Raw genomic sequence first — 15799 nt, forward strand, 5'->3', positions numbered from 1 at the left:
CTCGGTTTACACGGACAGAGGGGTTAACAGCCCCCATACAGAAACCCACCACCCCGCTGACCCTCCAACACTTAATCCAGATGCGCACAATCAGTTACAAGACTCCCTGCTATCTCACATTTGCTCCTCTAAAGTGTGAGATAGAAGAATTAGACCTTCTCCACAGTTGGACCCAAGTTTCCCTTAAGTCTTAATAAAGAAAACAACTTAAGAAAAGGCGTTACACTTCAGCCTTTGGGATGCATGGATATCTGCACGGTCACAATACTGAATGCATGGATGAATTATTGGATAAATGAATGACTACACTCAATCAAGTTAAAATCCAGAAATGTCTCTTAAAGCCAAAACATTCTCACAATTTGGTAGCACAAAAGAGAACGTCTGGAATTACCAAAGTCAGTGGGATTCATCCCTAAATATCAAGGTAGAAGTGTCACTTAAAGGAACCGAATGCCTTCAGAAAAGTCAGACAGATTCCCCCTCTGAATACCACGATTGCTTGAACCAAATTGAATGATAATACATCAAATGCTTGTCTTAAATCCACAAATGGACAACCTCATTGTGACTCAACTAGAAGAGCATGGGGAAAATCGAAGTTTATTAGATTTATCCTATGAACGACTATGAATATCTGCACCAAATGACATGTCAACCCATCAAATAGTACCAAAAAAAGACAAAAAAAAAAAATCAACCTCATGACGGCAAAATGGTACAAAATTCAGGAATCACCTAAATCTATTGGGTCAACCTCTAGGGGCAATGAGTATCTGCAGAAAATGTCACAGTAATCCATTGGAATATCGTCAATAACTCGTCAATAACTGTCACTAAGAGACAAACATATCCGCCTTGTGGTGACATAACAGGGAAAGTCAGGGAGAGTACAAAAGTCAGTTGGATTCACCTTCTGGAGAGGATGAAAAGAAATCAATTCAATGTGTGGACCAACCCCATTCATCAACCAATACTTCCATCCCCATAATCAGGCTACTCACTACATGTGTGCTGAAGTGCACGACTCTTGTCCAAATCATCCACTCAGCCTTTCTCTTATCATGACAACAAAACAGCAGGAAACGTCTCTCCACGCTGCCGCCGACAGGAAACAATCTACATATATATGGACATGCCTTGACTGGAGGAACGCGTCCCCATGGCGACTGTTTGTTTAGAGCCGGACGAGAGGTTAAGGGGAAAGTTTACGGTGCATTCACATGATTAGAGGGGAGAGTGCAAAAGATAAACTTCTTCAACCTGTCAGCAACATCATACTGTTAAACTGGACTCATAACCGTTTTTTTGATTTCCAGCCCTCACTCCTTTTACCTTATGTGACCCATCATGAAAAAGTAGTTTTTAAACAAAGAGAGTCCTTGTAATCTGTGAGGATTTGTTTGAATGAAAAGACCCTAGAGCTACCGGAGGGAATGCAGGAGATGATTGGTCATGGAGGACTCAAAAAACGCTACTCAAGTCTCACTTCAATGTCTCTCTGTTTAAGATAACCCACACGGTTAAATGTCAAATACAACAAAAGCACAGATGTGTTGTTTGTCCTCCTGATGTAGAAGGCAAAGACAGAAAAAGTCTTGGTAATGCCGTCATTATTTAAGGAAAATTGCACGAACTAATAGTCATAAAAGCAGTTTAAAACAAAGGAGTCCTTGGTCAGGTTTTCCATGGCAAAAGGAGACGGTCTTTCCTAACACTTCTGCACATCTGCTCAGCATCCAGGATCTCTGTGACGTTACAGGGACTCTGATTCAGACCTAAGGCTTCATATTTATATCCCATTACATCAGCATGGAGGCTAGCTTTCATCTCACGAGGATAAGTAACTTAACATTTAACTTTAGTTGGTCAAACAGGAAGAAAATGACGGACAATTAAGAGGAAAAATAAGACAATAGTTCAACCTGTCTCCATTGGTCTGTGGATAGTCCAGCTCTCCTGGAGATCGGCTTCTCTGCCCTGACTGTCCTCCTCTGCTTCCACACTTCAATGCCTCCCTCTCTCTCTCTTTCGCTCTCTTTCCCTGACTCCCAGACCCCTCCCCTCCAAAAACCAACGTCCCTCCTCCCTGGACCCGCCACGTTTCCTCTGATTGGCCGGGGCCGACACCGGAGCCACACTTCTTGAGAGAGTCCACATGGTGGCCATATTTCAGAGCTGAATCTGGGTTAAAATAACAAGAGCTGGAGCTGCAGAGGGTCTCTCCTCCTCCTCTTCTCTCCCTCTCTCTCTCTGTCTCAGTTTCTCTCACCTTCTCGCTCTGTTTTTGTTGCTCTCTGCACCCTTTCAATCAGCCAAGGCAAACAGCTTATTATCAGCATAAATGCATTTTCACTTCCTTTATAAAGATCAGTAAGTGCACCATTAGGACTACTTATGTTATTTAAGTCTTGGAAAAACTATTGTCATACTTGTAAGTGGAACCTCTGAACAATTATTCAAACTAAATTGGCCCACTTCTCAGTTTTAGAGTGCACTTCAAAGTATACTGTTCATTACATTAGGGTGCTATCCAAACTGAAAATGTGCCATGGCTGCTGTTACTGTGTATAAACTGTAAGGTTATTTACAGGTGAGCAACTAGTCAAATTTTGATGAGTTACTTTGCGGAATGATTCAATAATATATTCCTTCTTAAAGTGGCCCATTCTGCATAAAGAGTCTTCCATCATTTTGTTTTGATGGGTATACTGTTCTTGTAACACTGCTTTCAGAGCAGATTTTCCCGACCAAAACAAGGCTTTCTTCAGACACACCTCCTTCATGCAAAGATCACAAGAACTTCCCCCATCCTGTAGCAGGGCCAGAGGTGGGACAAAGTCCTTCTTTAGCAAGACACAAGTAAAGGCCCTGACACACCAAGGACACCGTTGGCCTGTCTGTGAGCGGTCGTCACCTATAGCTGTTGCGGTGTGTCCAGCTCAGTCACTACCCGTCGGCCCCAGTTGGACTTTTTTGGGTCCGATTCCACATGTTGAATTGGTCTCAAGTCTATAGAGTCTAGTCCCAAGTAATGACAGGCAAGTCCCAAGTCGAGTCAAAGGTCCTAAACTTTGAATTTCGAGTCCTTAACAAGTCATTAGCTCTCTTCCCCATTTTAACAGAGTAATAATCTGTTGGATTTACAAATTCATGATTGTGATTTTATTTTATTTAGCCTACTTCTTAAAAAAAAAAAAAACAAGACCAGTGTACCTGACTATGTTTTATTATTTCCAAATTTAGTTTTCACATTTAAATTTTTCTGAATTATGTGTCACGGGGTTAATGGAAGGATCAAGTCATGGGACGAGATTCCAGACCTCTAATCAAGGCTCTGTAAGGCAGAGTCAGCAGCAGACGAGTGCCAATAAACATCAGAAAACAAGTTTCTGTGATCAATTTCAAGTAATGATATGAATCTCAAAGTTGATTCGGTTGGGATGTTTGTCAAAAAAAGTATTTTTTTTAAGTGTGAGCTGCATGCATGAACCAGACAACCAAATTTATCATTCCGACATGAATTCTTCCTGCAAGCCCCCATAGGACATTTTCAGTGTGATGTTGGGGCGAGCCGAGGAGAGAACACAACAGGAAATTTACAGGAAAATTCACCGCAAGCAAGTGGGATAGGATGAAGTAGTTTATATCAATCACATCTCATGCATTTTGTTTGTGTCTGAACTCAGAGTAAACAGAAAGAGAGCTTAAAAGTAAACTAGAAGTGACTGAGTTTTTCTTAAATACCATTTGGGTTTTTGACTGCCAGATTAGATAGCTGCTGGCTGCATATTTAACTGCCTGACGGAGCAGATGGTTCAGTGACTGACTAATGGATTACCTCTGTGGCCGATGGGAGCAAACTGTCCCGAGTATTTCCGCCAGGGTACATTCAGCAAAGATCTTAGTCAGCTACAGTTTTTGACTTTGTGTTCACAGAGGAGAGACAAATTAGAACCATATGAGAACAGAAAAAAAGGGGGGGCCGAGTCAAACAGGAAGAGATGCTGATAGGCCAGCAAGGCACTTACATTTTAGCGTGGAAGGCCAGAGGAAGAGGCCTTTCTTATCAGTTTGAATAGACGTTGGGCCGTTTCAAAAATAGATCCTTTCAGCCCAGATGCACATATCCTGAAGCTAATAAAACCTCTCCTTTGACCCTTTTCCAATAAATCCTGGTGACTCATCCCCACACTGGGGTTTTTCAATTGGATGGGAAAAGGGTTAATGGTCCATTTTAAAGCCACAAAAAGTCTCCTCAAATTTCTAGAAGTTTTGAGGAAGGCACTTTCTCAGCAAAACAACGGTTGACCATCAGCTGAGTCTCAGGCTGCTGTAATTGCCCCTGTTAGCTTTCTTTTCTTGCACAGCAACTAAAGTTTACAACTTTTGAGTTAATTGTAAACTCACAAACACTTTCGAGTTTCTAAATAGGGCCCATCTTTTTCATTGGCTATTTGTTTTCAGACACAATTTCCCAATGCTAGCTGGTTACCAGTGTTTTTGATGGTTAAAATTACAACATCTGTCAGTTGCATAGCTCTCTAGCTAATCAGGCTAATAGCGCCAAGAGCTGCTCTTTTTCCTTGGGGTCGAGGGTAAACTACACTACTATACAGTTTTCAGTATGTTTCAATTTAAAGAAAGTTAAACATTATCACTGACAGAGTTCATCGTATGCAGATTGCTCTTTATTAGCGTACTTTCATGTTTTACTCAGTTAGCTGCTTTTGTTTGTTTGCTTTTGGAAATGTGATAAAAAAAAAAAAGAGGCATAAATCACACCTACTTCATCTTTAGTTAAAACAAAGAAGTAGAAAGTCTATTTGAAAGTGGTCTAAGGAACCGTCACACTCACTTTTTATCAGTTGAAGCTAGCTGGCTAATTAGGCATCGGTTATTTTGTTTTTCTTTGCTTTATGGGAAATACAGCTACCGTAATTTTAGACAGTTTTTCAATGTATATGTTGATTAAAACAAATTGGTATTGTTTGCTGTGGCTCCTTGAGCTTTAACTTCCAGTTAACCAAACGAGCTGATCGGAGATGCCAATGTTAGCTTAAACTATGATTGTAACATCAAGAACCACCAACAACCTCATCTGACATAATCTACACCCCCCCCCCCCCACCAAACTAATTTAACATAATAAGGTAATGATGAGCTTCTGTTTTGAGATAATGCTCAGGTATACCGGAAATATGAAGCTAGTTAGCATGGCATGCTAATACTGCTACTTAGCCTACACTTTTGCTGTTTTGGTTTGGGAAAGGTAGAAACTAAAATGATTACAAAGCTGGGCTTCACTGAGGTGCCCTCATACAGGGCTGCATGGTTTGAGTTCAACTTTTGATGATGTCATTGTTAAGATCTGTGAGGGAATTTTGACAAAACAAATCTATTAAAATTAATAAGACGTGATCGGCCGACATCATCATCATTGGAGGAGGAGCCGCTAAGATGCACTTTGTATTTTCAGCCCTGTTGGAAGCTAACCCGACTTTAAGAGGAACTCCTTCTACCGGATCACGTTTCTGATTTAGACATATAGATTCAGATCAGACAGAGACTGACCACAGGTCATATCACAGACTTATGGAAAGCCGTCCGTGCTGCACGAAGAGGCCCCCTTGAGATGTCTCTTGGCAGCTTCAGGAGCTCGGACACAGCGCAGGCCTTCACTTCAAAGACCAGAGGATCACAGACGAGGCAGCCGGGAAAGATCTTCAGCAGTCATGATTGTTGCAGCACATCAGAACACATGCACACACACCGGGCTGGATCATCATTCATGCTGAGTTTCAACAGAAAAACCCCGGCTGGTGATTTATCTTCCCGTGTCAGACTCTGATCAATAGTATCTCGTAGATCTGAGGAAAGTGCATGACGCAAAGCAGAGGGAAAACTGATAACAACTCGATAACACGTGGGGGAGAAAGACATCCACTTGGCAGTGAAAGTAGGAAAGTAGCACGGATGAAAGTATGTCACAGAGCCACTTAAATAAATAAAAGTTGCTTTCTTACTTTTGTTTCAAAGTAAATAAAATAACTAAGACGAGTAGACCTGCTCTTTTTGTAAAGTTTGGCTCTTCACAAATAAAGATTGATTGATTGAAAATTCCCGTCTCAAAAACAAAACACAACAAAACATTTTTTGTTCATTTCATGGACCTGAACGATTTATTTTCTGGATATTTCTCTCGTTTAAAGCTCCTGTGAGAAATGTTTTGCTCGTTATAAAACAGGCTGAAAATATTCATGATGCCTCCTTCTGAGCGAAAGAAGCAAACAAGACCGTCATCAGAAAGATTTGAGATTTCTGTATCGTTATTTTTAATGCCTACAACCACGTATCGCAGGGTAGCTGTCACACAAATAGCATCATATAGCAGACTCTGTTACTTCGACCGCTACAGTACTTCCGCATCGCTTTTTTTTAACGTCAAGTATTACCTCAGGAGCCCCCCGCCCCATCCCACCCGAAAGGTACAGTCTCCCGCAGTGAGGTGTCTACTTGGTCAGAAAATAATTGAATAAAAACAAGTTCACTCTTTTAAAATATCTTGTTTGTCCAACCAATCTCTCAAAAAAAAACTAAATATATTTAATTTACAATGAAATCAAACAGAGGAAATCAGAAAAGCCTCTTAGTTGAACCTGAAAGCTAAACAACTTTTTGCTGTCAAAGTTAAAGTTTTAAGTTGCCCATCACTTAATTGACCCTAAATTCAATTAATTAGTTATCATGAGACTCGAGTTGCAGCTCAACTTCAAAGATGTAAACTAAAGAAAAGACACACATTAGGAGATACAGTGCTGATAGTATGAAGAACAAGTCCTTTAAGAGTTAATATTTTTTTGATGGTAATGTAAAAAAAAAGGAATAAAAGTGATAAAGCATCCTGGGTTCATACACCTGTGACCTTGATACTTAGGTGTGCAATAAAGCAGTCGAGTTTGAGATAGGAAGGAAGTGATTTCACTTTACAGAAACCAAATGCCTGATTTTGGCTCGTGTGGACACACATCATTCCAGGACGAGTCTAAGCTATCGGTATGAGCATTTTATCTCCATGTGTTTTCAATCTCAGCTTCATGAACCTGTTACATCACTCCACCATCCAGTGATCATGAGGACAGACAGTGCACAGGCTTTTACTTTAAAAAGCCAACGTGGATATAAATGACAGAGAGGGACGGACGGATGGAATATTTTGGCTCTGAGAAAAGTTTCCAATCGTGGTGAATTATAATGACAGCTCACTGTGTGGTGGAGTCAGATGTGGATTACAAGGAAAAACTCCGCAGAGAGCAAAACAAACCTGATGGTTGAAAACAGTCGACCATTCTCCTTTTCGACCCCTCGAGAATGTGAGGCATTTCACGTCATCCAACGACAGAGTTAAGTATTAAAACTGACAGATGGATGTCGGAGCATCGTCACTGCTACATTTACTTCTCCGTAGAGTCAAAGAAACCTGAGCTGAGTTTGAACGCCACAGAGGGAGCAGCTATACGACCATCTGGCCACTTCAAGGCCCCCGGCTGCATTAAGGCCCTCCATCAGCCGGCACATGGAGGCAGATGTTTAACATCCAACTCCCAGCCTGGAGAGAAGTTGGGTGTTCTCTGAAATGGTTTTACTCGCAAACTTCTAACATACACACACACACACCTCCACTTTGCACTTAAAAAACTTGAATTTCCATTCTGGTATGGGCTCTTGACTGATTTTATTGCGTTGCTTTTATATTTTGCTGTGTTGTCAGATTTATTTTTTTTTAATCCGTTTTGGTCCATGTTTTATGGTGATGTTGTCCTTGTGTTTCTTGTCTTCTGTGTGCTCCTGTTGCAACGCAAATTTCCCCTAATGGGACAATCAAAAGATCTGAATCTGAATACACAACTTCTTGGTACTTGATTTTACTCTCTTCTTTTGGTGTAGTAGTATTACTTTCCGCAAACCTTGTTGGAAGAAGAAAGCCTGGGACTTTGAAAACCATGAAACAGAGATCGCAGGCAGGTAACAGCACTTTATGAGTCTTACAACAGTGCAGTTACACTCAGAGATCTTCCGGGGGCGCCAAAGTGCACCAAACCAAATTCCTACATAATGCTGCTTTAAATTATTTTGTTGAAAAAGCCGGGAACACCTCAATGTTTACGCAAAGATGTTAAAGATCCAACCTGCTGGGAGTTGTATAACTCTGTATGTACATTCATAATGTAAATACTGCTTTATCTTGTATAGAATAGAATAGAATAGAATTACTTTATTGAAATTGTGGTGTTACAGCAGCAGGTTGTCCAAACACACAATATTAGCAAATAAACACAATATAATATTAAATACAAAGTAAATAAACACTAAAAATCAAAACTAAGAATGAGAATATATACATCCAGGATTTAACTAAACATTACTCGTCTTAAATATGAAAAGATTAAATACAACATACTTTGCTGGAGGTAGATGTAAATGTGCAAAAACAGAGTTGTAAATGGACACTATATATCTTCTTATTTTAGCCCTACTTAGTACTTATTGCTTTTTTTATTGCTTATTATTGTGTGAAGAGCAATGGTAACACCGAATTTCCCCCCGGGATTAATAAAGTATTTCTGATTCTGATTCTGATTCTGCAGGATGCAAACAGACAAAAAACGACCACAGGTATCGATGAACATCATCTACATATCCCCAAACGGGGTAAACTTCAGCGTAAACGTTTTTCACAAGTTGATTGTTTTAGTTGTGCCGGATTCTATGGGGGTGCTGCAGCGCCCTCAGCACCCCTACTTCCTGTGTCTTTCAACACATGTATGTCAGTGACTCAAAATACTAAAGTTGAAAACCAAAGCCTAAAGTTTTTCTCTGTTTCTCTTCTATCAAGAGTTTTAAGAGTTGAAGGTGATAACAGCAACTTTCTGAAACACTTTCTACAGCATGCTTTCTACTGTTTTGAATCTGACAGCTTCTACATGTTATTTATACGTTACACCAAATCCCCGTATTTAATAGGACAGCTGAGGTCCAGAGACGGATACATTTCCCCCCAGCGAGGTCACACCACATCATTTTTATACTCCATCTTGTCATCGTCTGTTGTACTCCAGCTACATCTTGGTGTGGGAGAGTTATCTCCGAGGCTTATTTTACTAATTTATTAACGTTGTGGGGAGTGCAGCTGGAGCATAAACACATGGATGTGTTGAAGGTGAGGAAATCCCAACACTGAGCTCCAGGGGAGGGGCGGGGGGGAAAGCGGGGCGGGAGCGTGGGAAAGAGAGAAAGGAGGGGGGGAAAGAGGGATAATGGTGCAGAGTGTGAAACAGATCCCACAGGTTTCAGTCAGAGGGGAGTTCACCTGGTGGAGAGGTGTGGAGGTAACATGTGGAGGAGTGCTAACACCTCTGGAAGAGATTGAGCCGTTGTGGAGCAGAAGGAGGGGGAAAAAGAAAAAGAATTACAGCGATCCCCAGAGTCTTATTTTAGTCTGAATACAAACATGGAACATAATAAAAACACAGCATAGCAGCGAACACATGAACACACTAAAACATGCACCTCCATTTGATGTCAGCACGACTGGTCAACCGCCCCCCACCCCCCGCCCCCCCCCCCTGGAAACATCTGTTTATACACTCTGAGCGTATGCTGTGTGTCAGGCGGCTGTGAGCTGTGAGGTGGAGCAGGAGTCTCAGCGCTACAGGAGGTGACGGGGTAATTCCTGAGCTGTGAGGAAGGCGGAGGTCGACCATCCCTCCTCGTCTTCTCATGTTGACCGTAACAGCCCTCGCACGGCGGGCCCACGCCAACCAGGGTTAAGAGGGTGATGGAAAACAAGAAGCATCTTGAAGAAACGCAGTCCGGATTCAAAGTGGGTGGCCGAGCAGATTGCCACAGAAAGGGGGAGGAGGTGTGTGTGTGTGTGTGTGTGTGTGTGTGTGTGTGTGTGTGACTGGATAGCCATCTTGTGAAAAGATTGTTGTGTGCTGTTGGTTGCCTGCTCTGACTCCGTCTGATGTCACCTTTGAGCGGTCTTAGCTGTTTCCTGTTTGAGCCGGGGATTGCCACAGAGCTTCCAAAGAGGGTTAACTACCACAACCGTTTGTTGTGTCAACATTTGTCAACTCTTTGTCCTCTTTCACAAATACCTTCCCAAATTTTCTTAAATGTTCTTTTAAAGGGAGAGTCAGGAGCATTGTTCTTTGCAGCTTGTAAACACAACATTCAAACTCCTGGGCTCATCACCACCCTCCCTGCAGGATGTAGTGTGTACCTTCACTGCAAGCCAACCACAGGTGTTTGCCACCTGCCGGTCCAACAGAAAGAAGGACAACGCCACGCCCGCTGTTGACTCAACTAAAGAAGATATTTGCCTGATCAGACAGTCAGCTGACTACACATCTCATCAGTCGTCTTTCATTGATTATTAATCAGTTTAAAGAATTCCCATGCAGCCTTTAGACATTGAACTAAAGAAGTGCTTAAAAAACATTCAATAAGGTGAAACACCACTCGAACATATTTTAAGCTCTACATTCTCCTCTGATTACTGATTGACTGAGGAGCACAGCACCTCCCTTTCTTCCACCTTTCTCGCTGTTGGAGCTCTGCAGAATTCAGGGCCCGAAGGCCCAACACAGCCCCCATTATGTTTAACCATTACCAGCCCCGCCAACAGCCCCCGGGGGGGGGGGGGGGGGTCGCAGGAGAGAAGTCCTTCCACTTTAAACCCTCATGCCTCTTTTTTTTCCCCAGAGTCAGGAAATCAGTGACTCTGCTGAGCTGGTTTGGATGGTATTTGGCCTTTTTCCCTCTGGGGGGGTTAACAGCATTGTTCTCACTGTGTTTGGTGCTCTGGATGAGTGCAGTTTAATCCTCACTTCCCCGCAGCTGTGACACAAACTCCCCCCCCTGCAAACCGAGACTTTGGCTGGCTGCTTCATCCCAACGCCCCCCTCGGGGCAGAGACGGAGCTGTTGTGGGCACTCAAGAGATAAAACCTGATACTCAACTCAAAATTTTAAAAAAGTAAGCACCACCGGGGAAAGCTTCTCGCCTTTCGGGATAATAAAAGTATCAAATAAAAAGCCCTCTCTTGCCAAAATCCTGTTAACAACATGCGAGGGAGACAAAGAGACGAGGGGACGGAGACAAAATGACGGGGGACGAGAGCGAAGAGGAGATGCTGAGGACAAAACAAAGAGGTGGGAAGCTGAGACATGAAGAAGTGTGTTGCTATTGTCAGAAAGGTTTCGGGGGAGGAAAGTGAGATGTGTACCGGCTTTCACTCCAGGACAAAGAGATGAGTGTTAAAACTTGCAAAAACTTGTCAGAGATCCTGCAGAATTTGAGGAAGAATCTGCCAGAATAATATCTGCAGGATGTATACAAACTGGTCTTGGGTCATATTTTAGGACTATTTGACACATATTCGAGGACATTCTGATAGATGTGGAAATTTTGGGCGCCTGGTGGTTGGTTTTCTTACCCCATGTGTGGAGGCTGTTGTCCTCAGGGCGGACGGCCCGGGTTCAAATCCAACCTGAAGCTCCTCTACTGCATGTCACTCCCTTTATCTCTCTCTCTCCCTGAATTTTGATTCTATCCACTTTTTTATGTCTTTTTATAAACTACTGAAAATGTCCCTATTTTTGGGGTGTGCCGCATGATTTTTTTTCACGCTTTGCGACTTTTTCCTTGCTGCCCCCTGGTAAGATTTCTACAAGACTTCAAGGTGTGACATGAGAACGCAGCAGGACATTTTTGAGGAAAGTTCATGGTGAGCGAGTAGTCGAAGGTGACAATGTTTAAGTCCTGACTGCTGCACGGCCGGTTCGATTGTCCACAAAATGAAACAGCTTCTCTTCTCTGTTCGCTTGTATGTTTTTCTCAACTCTTTCATTTGTATTGTGAATATCTCTATTTACATGTAGTGTATTAATATAAGGTAAAAAAACTGTCATCTCCCCCTGTGAAGGACTTTTATGAAGAAGCAACTCAGGAACATTTCAGGAGCATCTGTCCTGAATTATTATAGACATTTTCAGGAGTGTGAATGTGTGAAAAGAGCTCTAGATAAGAAATAAAAGTGTGAAGAAATCTGTTTCCTTGGTGACATCACAGTCAAAAACAAGTATGAGATAACAGGAAGCTAACCACTGACATGAAGTCTCCGTGTTTATGGAGCAGCGTGACGAATAATCAATCTGTTTGTTATCTTAGCGGGGTTTTCCTCTTTTGAAACGGCCTTCACAGGTGGTCCCTGCTCATTACCTCTCACTCCATTGTTATCCTTTCGTATTGGAAAAACATGCAGCCCCCGACTTCCTACTTTGTCCTGATGATAAATAAATCAGGAAGATGTTAAAGGTCGTCATGCACGGCAGAAACTACAAATACAGCATGAACTTGAGCAGCTGCTTGAGATGCTGTCTCTCCTTCAGATAACTAACTAACAGATAAGTTTAATTAACAGCAGAAGAGATCATGCACATACTTTCATTTCCTTTAGAGGTTGTCAATATTCAAACACTGCTCGATATAAAAGACAAATAACACAAAAAATGAATCTAAAACTATTTAAATTAATATTGAACTTATTCATCTTTCTGAAAGGGGGATTTATTACAGCAGAGTTATATTAGCTGGTAGTCATAATTAACAGGTAACTCAGTATACACTGGAAGATATAGTACATATAAAATAAGTCTTTGGCATAAAAAGAGATGGTTGTCACAGGTTTTATTTGCACTCATGCAAAAAGTGACGACAGGCTGCAAAAGGACATTTCTATTTTTGTGCTTTTTGCCTTTATTTGTTAGGCTGTGAATAGGAAATCAGGAGAGAGCGAGAGAGAGAGTGGGGAAAGGAGCCACAGGTCAGACCTTAACCAGGCCGCCTGCTTAGAGGACCACAGCCTCTATACATGGGGTGCGACCTAACTGCTAGGCCATCTGCGCCCCTGAAAACTGTCATTTCTTTAAGTAACAGTACCAGAAGCCAAAACCTTTCTGGAAAAATCCTTAAAAAAGTGCATAATCCTGCAAAATGTAAGTTCATTTTTTATGTTAAATATTCAGGATTAATACAAAAAAAAATTGAAGTCCATAAAAAAAATCCTTAGGCGTTTATTTTTTCAGAGCTTCAGGTTTAAAAGGCAGAAAAGCAGTTTATCAACAAGGCTGTGCTGGTGTGGATTGTTCAGATTTGCGTCCCAACAAAAAATACATTAAAGCAACTTTTCCTGATAAAAAACGATATGCGAGAAAAAGGACTCCCCATGCACAGCCAAACCCTGCACCCAGCAGGTGCTGGTCGGCTGCAGGAACAGAAATGAAATGATCCTGAGGAAGCTACAGACGAGACACGTTGTTCACTCGCAAATAAAGTCATTCTCAATGTGCTGCAGATTTTCCAACTGTTTTTATTTATCTCCTTTTCTGTCCACTTAGCAAAGAGTGCAGAGCAAAAAAGCAGCTGAGCTGAGCATCTAAAGCTGTGTTGTGAGATAACACCTGGCTGGAACAATAGGCGCCATGGCAGCAGCTTGAATTTCCCCCCCATAACAGACAGGTGACAGGAACCCAAATAATATCACAACAAGAAAAGCAGGAAGAACATGTTTGTGTTTCGCTTTGTTGGTCCAAAGACTCCAAAGAGTCTTCACATCTCCTGAGGAAAAGCTCTGCACTCAGCCTGGTCTATTAAAAGAGCTTCTGTCCTGATCACAACATTTGTTTTCAAGCCTTTTAGTCTCCACTGATTTGTTTTTCACAGACAGGGCAGGATATAAATGTCAAGAGATGTGGTTTAAAGATCAATGAAGTCCTCTAAGGAGTGAGAGGTCGGGTCGAATCTTTGAAGCAGGTGGCTGCTGTTCCAGTCGTGTGTGAAACCAAACATGTACATATAAACATACATAGGCCTAAATACAGTATGTGATACCTTCTTCTATATACAAACTTACGTGAAATAACATAAAATTCCAACTCATCTTTACCCAAACCGAGATCTTTTCCAAGACATAAAATCGTACTCCCTGCATTACTCATTCTTGCACATGAGGCGTAATAGGGATGTAAGTATTGTAAGTCTGTAAGCGCCCTTACCCACACACACCAAATCTCCAACTAGGGTCTGATTGTTTCACAACCTTAACCATGTGTTTATTCAGTTACCATGACGACATAGGTCACTTTATGAAGTCATCTGACCTTGTCCTTTCCTTCACATCCAAAATCCCCAAAATGCAACATTGAATGATACCAAAAGAGCTCAAAATGCAATATTTAATAACACCAAAAGAGCTCAAAATGCCAAGACATTACAGGAAAATGGTCCCATGTGAGTAAAGTAAAAGATTGTTGGAAAATGTTGGAGGGGAAAAAAAATGCAAAAAGACCTCAAAAGACCCACCTCCTGCTGTGAATTTTGTGGCAGCTGCGGAGACAAATCCTCAGATAAATCCCAATGATGTCAGAGTCCTCCTTCAACCTGCAGAGACAGAATGAAGAATGCAGCGATGAGTCCAAATCACCAAAGCAGACCCTCTCCAGAGAGCGACACTTCAGTCGTAGTTGGCTTTACTGTTGAATGAGCATCTTTCCCCCTTTTTTTTTTTTTTCGCTCGTTGGTATTTTCCGTTTTAAACCTGAGACAGACGCATGTGTGCACCTGGAGAAAATGTTTAAACTGTTTCACATGTTCATAAAATAGAGAGGGGGAATAGGAGAGACGCTGATGTCTGCAGTCCTCGTTTGACTGACTGACTGACGTTGGTCTCTTTGGAACAGTTGCATAATGTTTAGCACAAAACAAGAAAACGCATTCATCCTAACTTTATTATATAATCCAACTAAAGTCACTGCTGAGAGGGATAAGACGTAAGCCTCATGTGAATGACTTTTCAAAGACCACAAAGACCACATTCAGTTTTCAGAAGTGGGGTCCAAACAAGGAGCTGAAAGGTGGCTGTGAATGTTTGTTTGATTGTCACATGGTCAGAAATACAACTTACATGTTCTGATACTGTTGCTTTGAGTCTCCTGAATCAAAGTAAACTAGCTTGCAACAACAACTTTATAATGTGAGAATACGTCAAAGGTTTGTTTAAGGAGTTTTTGTTTTGGACTTTGGAGCCACAGGTCGGGTTTGAACCCAGGTCAATTTTTTAAATAACTAGCCGAGGCTGGCCTTAAAGGTCAAATACTATCCTCCTTTTGAACCAGTTCAAATAAGTCTCAAAAGTCCCCAAAACACGTCTGGGAAGTTTTTTGTTCTAAATCCACTCTGATCCTGTATTTGATCATGCCTATAAACCCCTCTATTTCAGCCCTGCTCAGAACAGACTGTTTCTGTGTCTGTACCTTTAAATATGTAAATGAGCTGTGTCTGACCACGCACCCTCTCTGGAAGGGCTTTGGTGACTCGGCTTTCGCGCTCCATGTCCTATTGTTAACGGTGAGAAGGCAGACTCAGAGGGCAGAACAAACACCTAGCTGTGGGAGTGTCACCCACCTGGGGGAGGGGCTACTGCCCTTTGTGATGTCATGAAGGGAGAATCTCCAAACGGCCTGTTTGAGCACACATTTTCTGAAAAGTGGAGCAGGGAAAAGACGGAGAGGATGGACTTTTCTCATAATTGGGGGGTTTGTAGACGGACTAGGATCACATGTAAGTGTTAGAAAAACAAGGTAAAGTGTATTTTGCATAATACATGACCTTCCCATTTTAGCTTCCAGTAAGATGGAGGACCATTGAAATCTTAAAATGGCCCACCACAGCAAAC

At 41.9% G+C, this 15799-nt stretch overlaps 1 protein-coding gene across 2 annotated transcripts in view; it reads right to left on the bottom strand.

The window, feature by feature from the left end:
• lhfpl2a (LHFPL tetraspan subfamily member 2a) overlaps positions 1-15799 on the bottom strand; it is a 48335-nt gene that overhangs the window by 13415 nt on the left and 19121 nt on the right. Inside the window, exon 2 of one of the 2 annotated variants that reach the window (XM_029281671.2) lies at positions 14428-14505. The gene's annotated coding sequence lies outside the window, so the exon portion shown is untranslated. Of the gene's footprint in view, positions 1-1925; positions 2051-14427; positions 14506-15799 lie in introns of those variants that run through there. The other variant, XM_020656123.3, reaches the window with a different exon arrangement.

The sequence above is a fragment of the Labrus bergylta genome, chromosome 17 (genome assembly GCF_963930695.1).
Source record: "Labrus bergylta chromosome 17, fLabBer1.1, whole genome shotgun sequence".
In the NCBI taxonomy this organism is placed as follows: Eukaryota; Metazoa; Chordata; class Actinopteri; order Labriformes; family Labridae; genus Labrus; species Labrus bergylta.